The sequence below is a fragment of the Chiroxiphia lanceolata genome, chromosome 23, assembly GCF_009829145.1.
Source record: "Chiroxiphia lanceolata isolate bChiLan1 chromosome 23, bChiLan1.pri, whole genome shotgun sequence".
NCBI classification, from domain to species: Eukaryota; Metazoa; Chordata; class Aves; order Passeriformes; family Pipridae; genus Chiroxiphia; species Chiroxiphia lanceolata.
In genome coordinates this window covers 3,147,638-3,162,481 of record NC_045659.1, presented here as the reverse complement: position 1 = coordinate 3,162,481, position 14,844 = coordinate 3,147,638, and the positions used below count along the sequence as shown (strand labels likewise).

At 46.0% G+C, this 14,844-nt stretch overlaps 1 long non-coding RNA gene across 1 annotated transcript; it reads left to right on the top strand.

Moving 5' to 3' along the window:
• The first annotated feature begins 28 nt into the window (after nucleotides 1-28).
• Nucleotides 29-12,591, top strand: LOC116797723. The gene is made up of 2 exons (XR_004360732.1): nucleotides 29-3,565; nucleotides 11,119-12,591. It is a non-coding gene; the product is annotated as an uncharacterized LOC116797723 (long non-coding RNA).
• Nucleotides 12,592-14,844: the final 2,253 nt, after the last annotated feature.

The following is a 14,844-nucleotide window of genomic DNA, read 5'->3' as shown; positions in this document are numbered from 1 at the left end:
CCCCCAAAGAGAGTCTGGCACCATCCTCTTGGCACCCACCTTGGAGAGATTCATATGTATTTGACAGCTGAATCTTTCTTATTTGGTTTCTATTTCAATATAGTTCACATTTCTTCCTTCTTAAATTTGAGGAAAAAACTAAGGATGTAATATTTTCCATGGGAGAAATGTGGTTGTTGCAACATAAATGCTGGAGACGACAGAGAATTAAAATTCATCAAATAGGATTTTTTTTTTTTTTTTTCCCCACCAGTGCTGCCCTCTGGCATTTCTGAGCTGCCCCAAACACCAGACACCTCATTTGTACAGCTTTAAATTGATTTTCAGGGAGCAAGAGTGAACTCTGGTAAAACAGGATGAAGGTTATGGTTGTACACAAAGATCCATCAGCGTGGCCACGTTACCTAAGCAGGAAGCAGCCCCTGAGCCATGCCCTACAAGCTTCCTACATGGCTTTTCAAGCCATCCCAACCAACCTGTTACCTATTAGGGATGGTTATTAGGCTGGTTTAGAGCAGGCACTTCCAGTCTTACTTCCTTCTCCAAGTGGATGCCTCGTGCTTCTCTTGAACATATTGAAGTCAGGGTTTCCATTTGCTTTGCCCTCCCATCCTGGTCATCCCTTGGATACATGCTAAGGGAAGCAAAATAGTTTACTGATTTATCATGGATCATTAGATGGAGTAACTATTCTTAAAACATCACCAGTATGGATACAATAATTAGAGATGTGCTTTTGTTAACACTGCCAGCCTCTACCCTCTTGTACAGTACCCTTGGGTACTAAATAATTACCCACTTTGTGTGGTTATCTAGCTCACTAATTACCCACAAAAATTGGGGTCAGGTGTTAACTGCTTGAAATAAGTATCCTCCGAAGGCTTGGTAAAATTGTATAGAGAAATTATGTGTTTGCTACAAAACTTTAAAAAAAAAAATCAAACATTTTTTTGAGGGGAAGGAAGATAAGGGAAGTGGAAGGAGACAATGGATGCAGAACGTTCTGTGTGATGGCAAAATCTTGCTGTGATGGTGAGGGAATCTAGAGGGAGTGAAAGGATGGTTGGCAGATATAGTCTCTAATCCAGTCTACTTTTCCCAAAGATTAGATCCTTCAGTACACAGGGTTGGATTCTTCCCCTATCTAGGCTGATGCCAATCAGGATTATGCTGGTATAAATAAGAAAATTTGTATCTGTGGATTCCCAGACTGACTTTGCTGCATAATCCCACCTCTTCCATCACCCAGGGACTTCTGCATTGCACCCAATAATTTAATTATGTATTGTATATTTATTTCCACGTGTTTATTTTAGCTGTGTGCATGCAGAATTTCACTCTGAGGCTGCTGCTCATAAAATGCAGTTTGCTTTGAGCAATAATTTGATTCCTGTGCTCAGGGAGTTACCCCAGTGAGTCAAAGATTTTCTAGATAGCCCCACCCTCCCCAACTTCCCGAACACTTACACTGCAGCCACTTTCCCTTTGCCAGACCCACACAAGATGTCTAACTAGCCAAAATCCCAAGAGGCATTCCCAGTCTCCTGCCTCCCCTGTTTCAGCCCCAGAAAACTAGGAAATAAAGCCACAGAAGCCCTAAAGCCCTTGAAACACCCGGCACGTGCAGCAGAGGGATGTTTAATAGCCCGTCTTCCTAACCTGGTTTCTTGCATAGGTGCTCTCTGTCTTCAGTACAAAGGAAACAGGTTTCAGTGGGAGCTGAGGTGGTGTTTATAAAAATCCTTTGGACCCATCCCAGGGTCTTTGGATGCCCGGATACCTTTAATTCCTCGGCGGCTCTGCGGTGCACAGCGGAACAAAGAAACTGCCTTTATTTATTGCTGTATTTTGTGGTAGGTGCTTCGTAGCCAGAAGCACCTTCTGCTCCTACACAAGCACCTTTCGGAGCCTGTGTGGATTCGGGGATTAGAAATCACCAGCCTGAACGCTTGGGCAAACAGGGGGGGGGTCTCAGGAGGGCCCCCAGGACGAGGTGTGTGCTCGCCCTCGGGGGTACCTGCGCCCCGCATTGTGTGGAGCATCCCTGGAAAACGCCGGGATCAGCCTCCTAAGGCACAATGCAGATTTAGTCGTCATCTTTGTCTCTCCCCCCCCTCTGCCTCCCCGCTCTGCTCCCCGCTGATGTTAACTGTCTGTATTATTATTTATTGTTATCAGGGGATTTGGTTTGATCAATGAAGTGTATATGCGTCTGACGGACATTGGGAGAGGAAATGCTTGGAGAATGAGTAACATGTCTGCAGTGGAGGGTGTGTGTGAGGGAGAGGGAGAGCGAGCATCGCTACTAGAAACATTGACTGATGAGTTCATTTTAAAATCCAAGGGCATATAGCTGGTAAATTAGCACATATTGCAAATATAGTCTGGTGCGAGAGGCAGCAGTGCTGCCATTGAGCGGAGGGGTGGGTGTGGAGGGGAAGGGGGGGGTCGAGGAGAGGAGGTTGTCAGCTCTAAAGTCATCACGGGCATGAGCCAGGCAGTCTGCCCTGCCTCACTGCAGACGTGGGGCGTGCGATTTCCACGGGCGGCTGCGGCGCGGCGGAGGGGGGGAGCGGGGGGCACCCGGGAGAGCAGCAGCAGCAGCAGCGCTGGATTTTATTGTTTTAAAATCCAGAGCCAGCCGGAGGGATGCAAGGCGAAGGGCTGCAGCCCCTCCGCTTCCCCCTCTCCTTCCCCCCTCCGGCCCCCCGGCACCCCCTTAGGAAGGCGGCGTGGGGCGGGAGCGGCTGCCCGGAGGGTCCCGGGGCTGGTACCCGGCGGGGATGCGGCGGGGACGGGGATGCGCCGGCGGGTTTCTCCCGGGAGCTTAAGAGATTATTGGGGAGGGGTGACCGGGAATGGTGTGTGTGTGAGCGTGTGAGTGAGAGTGTGTGTGTGCGGGGCTGGCGGCGGGGGGAGCCGAGTCCTTATTCTGTTAAAGATTTAAGTAGGCATGCAAGGAATCTCTAGGATAGTTGGCAAAGGGCGAGGGTGGGGAGGGGGGGGGGAAGGATCCAAAAGAGTCTGTAACCAGACACTGAAGCTTTCCAGGAGTGAGAGTGTGTGAGAGAGACGGAGACAGAGCGAGAGGAAGAGAGGGGGCAGTGTGGTCTAGTACATTTTCATCTGGTCGTTGATTTGAGCCTGATGCTTGCTGTCCCTCAACAGCCTCCCTTGCCTGGATTTTTTCTTTCCCCCTCTCCTCTCCTTTCCCTTCTACTTCATCGAAGCCTAGGGGAGCCAGGAAAGATTAAATGTGCTTTCGAAAAGGCAGCCACTTCATGCAGCTATGTCTGCTCCCCCCCCACTCCCAGCCACCCCCCCCTACTCCCCCTTTTTGAAATAAAAAAAAAAAAGAGAGGGGGAGACAGAGAGGGGGAGAAGGAAGGAGGAGGAAGAGGAGGACTATAGTTTAATGATGTCGGGACTGGCTGATCCAGAAGGAGAAAAAAAAAGGAAAAAAAAACTAAAAAAAAAAAAAGAAAAAAAAAAAAGAAAAAAAAAAAGAAAATATTTGAGCTCCTGGACGAGGAAGGACTTTGGTGAATGGGCTCAGACTCCTGAGGTGAGAAAAGGACGGAGTGAATGATGATGATGATGATGATGGTTCCGTAATGGTGCCTGTTACCGCTGCCCCCGGCCGGGCGGCGGCGGGGCCGGGGCCGGGGGGGACCTGCCTTCGGCAGCGCCGGATATTTTGCATTTTTAACCTCGGGCCCTCCGGTACGTTTCGGCTTCTTCTCCCCGCTTATGCCGCTGGGCCTAAAGCGGTTGCAGAGCTGGGTGGAGGGTGCGGATCCGTATTATTTATTTGGGCGGGGGGGGGTGGGGGGGGAAAGAGAGGGAGGAATGGGAGGGAGGGAAGGGGAGAGAAGAGCGGAGGGAAGGAGGTGGCAAGCTGGGGACGAAATCCTGCTCTGGGTTATGGCCGGCGTAAATTTCCATTGGCTGGGGGTGCACAAGGTGCTCGGAGAGAGGAGTCGGTGCAGGATGGAGTCCCTTTGTGTGTGTGTGTGTTGTGTGTGTGCGGGGCTGCGGACCCTCCTCTCCCGGCGAAGCGGGTTTTTCTCCAGGTTTTCCTTTGAAGCCCCGGCCGGCGGCTGGCAGGGGAGGGCGGCCGGGGCTGCGGCGCTGCTGCCCGCGCCCTTCCTCCCTCCCTCCCTCCCTCCTCCTCCTCCTCCTCCCCGCTGACAGTCTGGGGCTCGCTCCGGCACCGGGCTGGCCCCGGCTCCCGCAGCCCCCCAGCCCCCGTCTCTTCATCATAATAATAATAACAACAGCGGCAGCGGCAGCAGCAGCGTTGGTGGGAGCGCGGAGGGCGGCAGGCGAGAGAGAGGAGAGAGCTGCGGAGGAATTTGGTTCCTTTTCCTTTCCCCCCCCCCCCAACCTCCCACCCCGCCACCCGCTTTTTTTTTATTATTATTTTTCCCCCCTCTTTTCCTTGATATATCCTCCCCCCTCCTTTTTTTCTTTTTTTTTCCCCCATATATATATATATATAAAAAAAAAAAGAAAGAGAGAGATGTTTTAAAAATGCCAGCGGCTCTCCCAGCTGCGCACAGCCGCCCTCCCTCGCTCCCTCCCCCGGCCGCGCACACCCCGCACGCTCCGCACCCGCTCGGGTGTCAAACCCCGCCGGGCACCGACCCCGGTGCGGGCACTGCCCCGTTCCCACCTTCCCACCCCCCCTTCCCCGCCCCGCACCGCCGGGCCGGGGTCCCCCCTTTTGCTCTTCGGCGCTGGAGATCGGAGCCTCTCCCCCAGCTTCCAAATGGTGAGTTTTTCTACCTGATTTTTGTGGCGACTCTCGGGTTCTCTTTTTTTTTTTTTTTTTTTTCCCTTTTTTTTTTTCTATTTTTTTTTTTTCCTCCTCTCCATCCCCGGGGCTGGCGGAGGGGGCGGGGAGGCAGCGCCTTTGCTGCTGCTTTGCACGCTTTGTGCCAGGGGCCGGGAGCGAGCCTGCAGATTCCTGCTCTTATTTCTGCATTCCTTCTCGTTGAAACAATGAAAATAATTCCGTCACTGCCCCAAACTTCCTCTTCGTTATTTAAATGCGGAGGCTTTTTCGTGTATTTGTCGCAAGCGACCTTGTTGGGAGCTGTAAGGAACCTGCCGCGCCATGTCATGTTTTGGTTTTTTTTTCGTATAAACGATTAAAACCGGAATGTATTCTCTCAACAGAGGGTCCTTAGAGAAGCTCTTTCCTTCCACCTGTGTGTCCTGTTTTGTAATCTTGAGCCATGAATTGAACTTGCCTGCTGTTCTTTTCCTCTTTCTCCTTTTTATCCTTTATTTTTAAAAATTACTATTATTTTTTTTTTGATCCCCGCTTTTCTTTTTTTATTACCTTTCAAATTTTATTTTTGCAAGGAGTAGTTTGTTGCGCCCCTCTCAATCCCTGAGACCCTAACTTGTGATGTTTAGCTTTTAAATCCACGGGTTAGGCTCTTGGGAGCTGTGAGTTGTGCTTTGACATCTTTATTTTATTTTATAAATATGCCCTCTCTCTCTGTGTATATGTGCGTGCGCGCGTGTGTATATATAGAGTCGTATACACACACATACAATAGTGTTTAGAGACCTTTTAAGGGAAAAATAAGTGTATCTCTCCTCCTTAGGCTCGATCGGCTGATAGCAGGGCGGTGGTTATGGCCATTTACTGTAAAAAAAAAAAATCAAATTAAAACCAGCGTTTGTATGACAGAGATTTTGTGTGTGTGTGTGTGTGTGTGTGTGTGTGTGTATTCACGAGATAATTTTCCAGCTGATACAGATATGGGGATGTGTGTGTGTGTGTACACATACAGTGATTATTATATATGCGTGTGTAGATAAGATAGACATGATATGGATCATGTAAATACAGCTATTGAGGTGTGGGGAGAGATACACATATGGATGCTACGTGTGTATGAATATGTATGTAGGTAAATAAACCTCTCTCTCTATATATATTTACATATGTAGGTATATTAATACTGTGTTTTCATGTGGAGGGAGAACTGCAGGCCACTGCATAGAGCATCTCATTTTTTTTTTTTTTGACTTCCCCCCCCTTCTTGAGAGCAACACAGAGTACCCTGAGAGCGTAACAGTAACAGCTCGGTACATTGGTGCTTGACCTCAGCTGAAATCCCAGCATGCCTCATGCTTCCAAGTTTAAAACTGAACGATTAATCTTGGAAATGTGCTCTATGGACACACGGGGGAGAAAAAAAAATTAAAGGAGAAAAAAAAAACCATAAAAAGCGAAAAATAATAATAATAGTAATAATAATAATAATAGTAATAATAATAATAAATAAAGCCAGGAGGCGGGTTGGGTCTTAGAGGTGAAGAATAAACTACAAGAATAAAATGGTTGCATGTCCTAATGATTGGTTACTGCTGAAAAGAAATGCTGAAGTTTTGTTTGAGTCCTTTTCTAGAACTTCGAGCTCTCCTCCTTTTCCAGGCAAAATGATGTGTAAATGACGAATCAGAAATGTTCAAAATGTTTCCTGCTGCTGTTTCTCTTTATTAGATTTTTTTTTTATGTTGCTGTAAAATTAATCATGGTTGGAACTGTATTTCTTATCTCTGTTCTGCAAGGCAGTTTATAATGAAGTTACTGTACCTTGTTATGGCACCGAATTACTGTTTGATATTTGAATGCAAATGCTTTAACTTAAAACACGATGCACCAAAAATTAATTGACGGTGTAACATTTGGGTATTTAAGAGCTTTAGGATACGTTTGCTGGTTCTTCCCGGTGTTTAATAGTTATTGAACTGGAAAAGGTTGCCTGTTCGATTTTTTGACTTCTTTTCAAATTTTAGCTGCTTTTTATTGCCACTGTAATTTCACTGTTTTACCTCCGTGAGGGAAAAAAAAAAAAAAACCACGCCAAGAAAGCGTTGTGGGTTCGAATTTATATATTATCCCGAAGGTTCTTGAATTGAAAAGAGACATTCCGAGCTGCCTTTATTTTCTGTTACCTGCTTGGCGTTCTAAATCGGATCACGGTGCGCCAGAGCCCCGCACCTTTGTCCTGCCTTTACCGCCCGCAAAAAAAAAAAAAAAAAAAAAAAAAAAAAAAAAAAGTGGTTTTTTTGGGTTTTGTTGGGTTTTTTTTTCTTTTTCTTTCTTTCTTTCCTTCTGAAGGTTTTTAACCGCCCGAGGAGGGAAGGGGGGCGAGCGCTTTGTCTGCCCGGGGGGCGATGGGGACGGGTCGCCCCGCGTGTCCTCCCGCATCCCGCGGGCGCTTTTTGGGGTTTTTTTTTTTTGGGGGGAGGGTGGTAGAGGTTTTTTTTTGGGGGGGGAGGGGGTGTGTGTTCTTTTGGGGGCGCCCCCGTTCTCCCCTGGGCGAGGGTGGCTTTGTGTGCGCGGGGCGGGGCGGGGGTTTTGCGGCAAAAAAAAAAAAACCAAGCCACAATGGGCGGGGGGCGGCGGGGAAGGAGGGAGCCCCGCGCAGCTCCGCGCCCCTGCGCGCAGCCTTAATTGGGAGCCGCTCCGCTCGCTCCCAGTCTAGACTGGCCCAGACACATCAATTAGAGGCGATGGAGCTTTAAAGGGACAGAGGGAGGCTCGGAGGGAGCGGGGGCGCTGGGAGAAGGGGGAGTGGGGGGCACCCCAAACGCCCCCCCCCCAAAAAAAAAATAAATAAAAAAAAAATAAAAAGAACACCCGCAGTTGGCGGGGATTAAAATAAGGAGGGAGAGCGGATTCTGAATTCTGCTTTTTCCAGCGGGAAAGGCGAGGTTCTTGCGGGAAGAAAAGCGGCTGGAATAGAATGCAGCCCCCCCCTTCCCCCCTCCCACCCCCTTCCCTTTCCCAGCCTTCCAACTCCATAATTCCATGCACAGGGCAGGCAGGTTCAGGGGGGATTCTCAGCTGAAGAAATGTCAGCGGTATTAAAGCTCAATTTCATTATAAATATCCAGCTGGAATAATTTCTTTTTAAGCGAACGGGAATCAATCCAGAAAGATTCCTGCAGCGTTTTTTTTGGTTTTTTTTTTTTTACCTCCTGCAGACAAAAGGGGGGATGTTGCAGTTTGGATTTATTTTTGCATTATACCTATAGCTCTAAGGCTTCTCTTCTCTTAGTGTTGCATAGTTCCTCCAATAATTATTTCATCTGTAATTGTACTTTTTAACTGGAATGAAAGGAATCTGTGGGCTAAAAGAGGTTTTTTAATCTTATGATGAAAATGGAAGAGCAAATAAATGTTAGGCAATAATTTAATCAATAAATAGAATGAGTAAGCCAGGCTTAGTAAAGATTGAAGATCTTATTCAGCTCTAAAATAAAAACCACCAGGCTGGGACTAATTTCAGTTAGAAGTATATTTAATATGCTACCATGATATTTAATATAACACATTCCCAAGTATTCTGTGCACTATGTGCTGCAAATAATTAAGAAGGAGAAAGATAAACAGATGAGACTTTCTTTTATTTTTTAATATGGGGGGTTTTAATATTAAAAAAATCCCTTAAAATTTGCAAAACTCTGGCATCCAGGAGTTATGTCTGAGCAGCAACTGTAGCTTGGTGACTTTGACCTCGTTGTAGCTGAGTTGGAACTTGCCTTCCCAAGTTGAAAGGCACGGGCTTTGGTGGCAGTAAAAGGTAAAAGAGGTCCGAGGCATTCTGCAGTTTTCCATTGTTGCTCTTTTATTCCAAGGGTTTTAACAGGACCTAAAGTTGCATAGTACTGCAGCTGAGGAAAAAAAAAAAAAAAAAAAACACATAAAAAAAGGAGAATACTTTTCTTGCCTTTCTTCCCTGAATCGTTTCCAAGGTACTTAAGGATTTATTGGGCCAGAAACCAAATTACAGTTGAGATGCTGTGTAGTGGCTCGTGCTGATTAGATGATTGATTAATTTCTAATCGATTTCTAATTCAGAACTTGATTCCCACTATAAATGCTCCATATTAAAATGCAGTTTACGATGGAATCTGATTGCAGCCTCTTCACAGAGTCGTATCAAACTCGATCGAAATGCCAGTTGAAAATAACATAATAGACCTATTTTTTTTAATCGAATTTGTTAACCCTTGGATTTCTCTGCGAGGAAGGATTTGGCCGTGCTGCTTCAAAGCAGTGAAATGCTTATTCACAGCACGTTTGGGCACAATCCCTGCAATAATAGAAGGCACTGTAATACCCCGAGCATTAACTCGGTGTTAATCTGCGCCTCCGAGCGCTGCCAAGTGATTTTGAGGACTTTTAATGGCCACTTTTCCTTTTCGTGCCACCCTCCCTGATTTTTTTCTCCGGGAGGGAGGTGGGAGGAGAGGCAGAGTTGAGGAGTTCAGGACGTGGGTTTCCCCAAAGGTACAGTCGCAGCTCCTCACGAGGCTGGAGCTGGGAAGAGGAGCCTCTCTCTGCCAACTGTGCCGCATTCCTGCTGCCCTGCCTTTTTCCCAGGGCTCAGAAGGAAAGAGCATCCCAGTTCCTCTTCACTCTTGGGAACACACACATTGTTCCAATAATCCAGGCAATAAATGCTAATTAGCAATGCTTAAGGACCCTACCAGTCAGAGTAATTATCATAATTTACCTCTTCCTTGTTAAAAAACGTTCCTTGCTGATTTTAAATTTTTATTATTATTTTTTTTTCCCCAAAAAAGTGATGGTTTCTCCCTTTTTTTTTTTTTTGCTTCTGGAAAGCATTCCTGGTTGGATTAGCCAGAGCTATCTGGGTCCGCTGTAGCTTTGAAACCCGCTTCGTGCATTTTATAGGGAAGTGGAGCTAAAGATTTTCCCACACATAAAAATCCATTTAAAACCTGATATATTTTTGCCTTTTCCTCCCCTCTCCGCTCCCCCCTCCGTTCCCCAGCACCACCAAAAGCCACTTGCAGAGGGAGAACAAAGGAAATCACTAACTATAAAGGCATCATTAAGTATGAGGAGCAACAGCAAGATAGAGTGTGTGATATGACAACATATTTTATTGCACAAAAGTAGAGATAATTAAATAATTCAGTGGTATTCTTAGCTAATTAGCACAAAGATCTTTCAGAAGCCATCAAGAAAATGGATCTCATCAAGTCTAATAATATGCTACGTTTCCCGAAGATCCTGCATTTCCCAGTGTTGCTGCTGCTTCCCCACCTGATGCAGCAACACCAAAGGTTCCAGATAGTTGTACATTTAATTGGGCTGTTCCCCAAGAGAATATTTTCCATGTAAGGGGATCAGGTATTCAGAGGAAATGAATATGCAGAGCTGGAATTTTCAATATTGGTGGATAGCAGAGAGAAAAAGATCAGAGCTTCAGGAAAGGCAGATTGAATTATCAGCCAGGAGCGTTTCCTGGGATGATTGTGGTGGGGCTGAATCCTTGGGATTTGGAGCTGCTGAATGAATGCTGGGGTCCCAGATCTTTTTATGGAGTTAATTGAGGACCTGGATTGCCTGTTTTCACATTTGAGAAATGTGTGGCAGAGTCCAGGGGAGGTTTTGGACCTCTGATGTGATGTGGGCTCTCATTTCAAGGCCAAAGCCTTGTCCCACTTGTGAGTGGATCAAACTGGGAAGAGCTCCATTCCCACCAGTGGAGTTGTTTTAGGTCTTCAGTGGGACAGCTACAACTCTTGTGCCATGCACATCTTTTTTTTCCTCTGGGTTCTTGAGTTTTTTTACCTGGAATGAGTGACTGATTATGTTCCTGGGCTCAATCCAGGTTGGCAACCTACAGATCCCATACAGGGGAACAGGGACAGGTACCTGCAGGGCATTGAAGCTGCATCTGGAAAACTCTATGAGGCACATTCCCAGTAATGAGGTGCATCAAATATTACTCAGAATATCTCCTTGTATTATTCAGAATGTCTCATTATGCTCCTTTGATGTAAATGTATCCACAAGTTCACGAGGTGCATTTGCAAACTAATTTACTGCCTCTGTACTGGATATATTTTGGGTTACTTTTTCCTCTGCCAAACAAAGGAATTTGTCTGAAAATTTGACCTTGCCAGTCAGTTAAAAATCTCCTGTTTTAAGCAAAATGCCAGCATGCTGCCTTACCCTTTAAATAATGGAAGGGGATGTGCATCAGTCTTAGATTCAGCACTAGTTGTTGCTTTTCCTGTGGCCCCAAACTGAACTTTGCTCCTGTGTTACAGTTATGGTGCATTTGACTCCTTGGACTACCCAGACAAGTAAAGCTGTGGGGTAAGATGTTCCAGTTTGTGATTTTTTTTTTTTGTTGTGAATGAAAGGGAGAACTTACAGGCTCACCCTGAAATTGCAGTGTCCCAGTACGTGGAGAGAGACTTCTCCCTGCTCAGAAAGAGATGGAGACTCATTTATTCGAGGTAGATGGAAGGAATAGGAGGGGAAAAGGCATTTGCCTAAAAGTGATTTGCCCAAGGATGCACATTATTAGCAAAGCAGTAATTCGTGTCTCCTGGTTTACAGGGCTGTACTTAATGGCATATATTCTTCCTCTGTGGAACTTTCCTGCTTGGGCATAAGGTTAATAACCTGAATATGGCTCCTGATATGCCAGGAGACCCTCTCATGTACCCCAGATGGAACCATGAAAGAATATGTTATTTCTGTGAGCGAGTCATGCCTTTTTGCCCTTCTGTTTTTCTGTCACTCACCCAATGCTCTGGCAACTGTATTTGATATGAGAGGGCATTAAAACCAATTAAAAGATGAAAGATGAGCCTCTGATTTACATGGTGACTGTGGAAGGCTGAGACTGCTGCAATTGTTTTTATTTAACAGCTCTTCCCACACTGCAGTCAGTGAATCTCTAATCTCCTGGACTGAAATGTCTGACACTTTCAGAATCATTTATTTGCTGGCTCTTGTGTCTGTGTTGTGCTCACAGAGCTCCACCCACAGCAGTGTCTCAGCAGTGGGCTGATGGTATATTGGATATAAATGTATGTTCTTTAAGGGGGTGGGGGGGATAAAAGGCTGAACATGGGCTTTGCTGTGCAATATGTGCCATCCTTTAAATAAGGGGTAACTGCAGCAGCAAGTGTTGGAGGATGGCTTGGGCTTCTGAGACACAAGGAGTAGATTAACCCTGGCAGAGTTTATTCCTTGCTGCTGACCCTCAACCAGCACCACTGACCACAGCCTGGTGCTATTTGCTGTTGTGTTCCCTCTGGAAGATGGACAGAAGGGATGCCCTTTGGTGTCCTGTGTGCCAAAGAGGAGGATAAGCTCAGTCAGCTCCTGAGAGAAGTCTCCAAACTGCTCCCTCTGGCTACTCCAAGAAGCTGAACCTCTGGCTTCTGTTCCCTGGAAGCTGTGTCTGGTGATCACAGGCCATTATGCACTTCTCACTTGACTGCCCTGCTGGTAACTTCACTTTTAAGATGAATTATGCAAGAAATGCTGTGAAGCATCAGAAATGCTGAGGGTTGAGAAGAGTCCTCCCAGTGCATGAACTCGTTTCTGAATCAAGTCCGAGACTCACCTGGATTCCAGCTCCTCCAGAAAGGACAAAAAAAGGGGAAAAAAGGATCAAAAATCAGTCGGTGGACTTTGGTTTTGCTGTGTTTGTATCATGTCTGAACCTGCAAAGAGTATCCTTGGTTTTTCCCAAGGAATCCAGTAAATGGTGACTCTGTCAATCAGTTACTTGCAGTGTGTTTGTCTCATTTGCTCCCCTCCTTCTCCCCTTTCCACCTTTCCTTTTAGAGCTCCTCATTCCCTGCGAGGAGAGGATGGAGTGGTTGGGACTGGGCTCTTCCTGGGGCTTGGAGGGAGTGGCAAAAAAAATGCCAGCTTGGGAAGAGGGTTGGTGGGCTCACGGAGCACCTCACACACAAAATTTGCCTCCAAATTTAATTGTGTTTTCACTCCACTAATACCTGCCAGGGAAAGCTGATTTTAAAGATGTGTTGCCTCTCACTGTTGGTGGCCCAAATGGGCTAAAATCCCATGAAATCTGGATTTTTCTCTCCCTTGTTTCCTAGATAATTTAGAAGTAACAGTGCAGCTTTTTAATTCCTCCTCTTCTTCACCCCCTTTTGCTCTTTTTCACATGACCCAACGTCCCACATGTAGTTTTGGGGTGAAATGTGGATTTTGAAAGATGCTGCAACATAATTGGAGCAGGAGGGAAGCCCTGGGTTTGAATTAGTGGTGTTCTGCTTGCTGTCTTTACGTCAGCATTCAGTTCCTTTTGGAATATATGAATAGGAAATTTAAAAATAGTGATCAAAACCCAGCAAAACCACGACATTTTGGTTCAATTGCCAAAAGGATTCAATAAGGAACTGAAGTCCCCAAATTCCTCAGGCAGCCAAATGCTTTTTTTTTTTTTCTTACAGTCGTGGCATAAAAACTGATATTGAGAAGGAAAATGGAATTGCTGCAGTTTTCTTTCCTCCCTGTCTATTTTAGGAACATTTTAGGAAGAGTTTTCCCCAAATTCCAGCCCCCCCCCAAAGCACAACCTCTGTCTGTTGTACTTGCACAGAGGACATGGGGAGTTGGTGGGAATTCCCTGGCAGCTGGAGAAAGGCAAGAGGAGACTCCAGTGGCAGCCCCAAAGCTGCCAGCAGTTATTCCTCCTGAGGGATCTCTCCCAAGCCCAAACATGAAGCTGCAGTGGGACAGTGGGGGAGGTGTGTTTCCACATTTATCTTTTCAGTTGAGATAGAAAACCCAAGGTCTCCTCTGGTGTTCAGGGACAGATGTCCAGGGAGAAGTTTTGTTCACACTCTGTGTGAAACCTTCCCTGCTTTTTTTTTTCCCCCACTCTTTCAAAAAAAAAAAAATTAAAAAAATATCCTATTTTTGGTTTCAATACCCCCTCAAAAAAAAAAAAAGACAACAATGTTGTTGGAACCATCTCCTCACCTCCTAAATAAAGAGACAAAATATTCTGGGATGTGTTTGCTCCTTTCCAGGTTGGAATGTCTGACTCTGTTGGAAAACAACACAGGGCTCGCTGTTATAAAACATATGGAGCAATATCTGAGTGTGTTTTGTTCACATATGATGGTACCTCATTATTTAGTAATGCATCACTTCTACAGCAACTTCCATCTGTGGATCTCAAGGCACTTTCTGCAGAGGCCTGAATTAACTCCCACAAGTCCCTTGGTGAGGTGGGTATGGAAACATTCCTGGTCCTTGTTCACAGGAGGGGAAACCACAGGCAGAGAACCATCATTTTCAAGATGTTTAACCTCTGTGTCCTCCTTTGCACACTTGGGTTTTCCTGCTGACACAGGGTGAGACTGTTCCTTTTCAACCCAGCTATTGAAAATGTATATCAAGCACAGTGGTATCAAATATAATCTGATTTGGAGGGGTTTTTTCTTTGTTTTTAATTAGTTTATTTTCTCCTCTAGGACAGGGGAGGGGGGGCTGGCTTTCCATCCTGAGGCTTTGCTCAGCAGAAGGCCAGGGATGTGTTATTCTCGTGGGGTGGGGAGGTGCCTCAGCACCTCTGGAAAAGCACCCCAGCCTAAAAGCACTGATTAGAAAGTTTGGCTCAGGCATTTTGCCTGAGATGGCAGGGCTGATAATTGGATTTCAGCTTTCTGAGACTCCAGTCCATTACTGCAGCTATAAATCACAGGGCTGCAATCACTCCTCTAATGCACCCTTCCTTTGGAAATGTTTCCTCCACGACCCTTTTCCATCTGTGCCTATGGAGACACCTCCAATGTAGGGAATTCAGCAGTGGGGGGATAAAGCTGTGCCTTCAGCAGCTCTTAGTGCACTTGTTGACTCCCAGCCAGCATTACCTCTCCCCATGAAGCAGTTTGGGATGTTTGGAGTGTGCTCAGTGTGGCAGCTTGAGCAGCTTTTACTCCTGTAAAGATTTTCCTGTGTTAATTCAAGTCAGCCCCAAGAAGGAAAGTCACACAGAA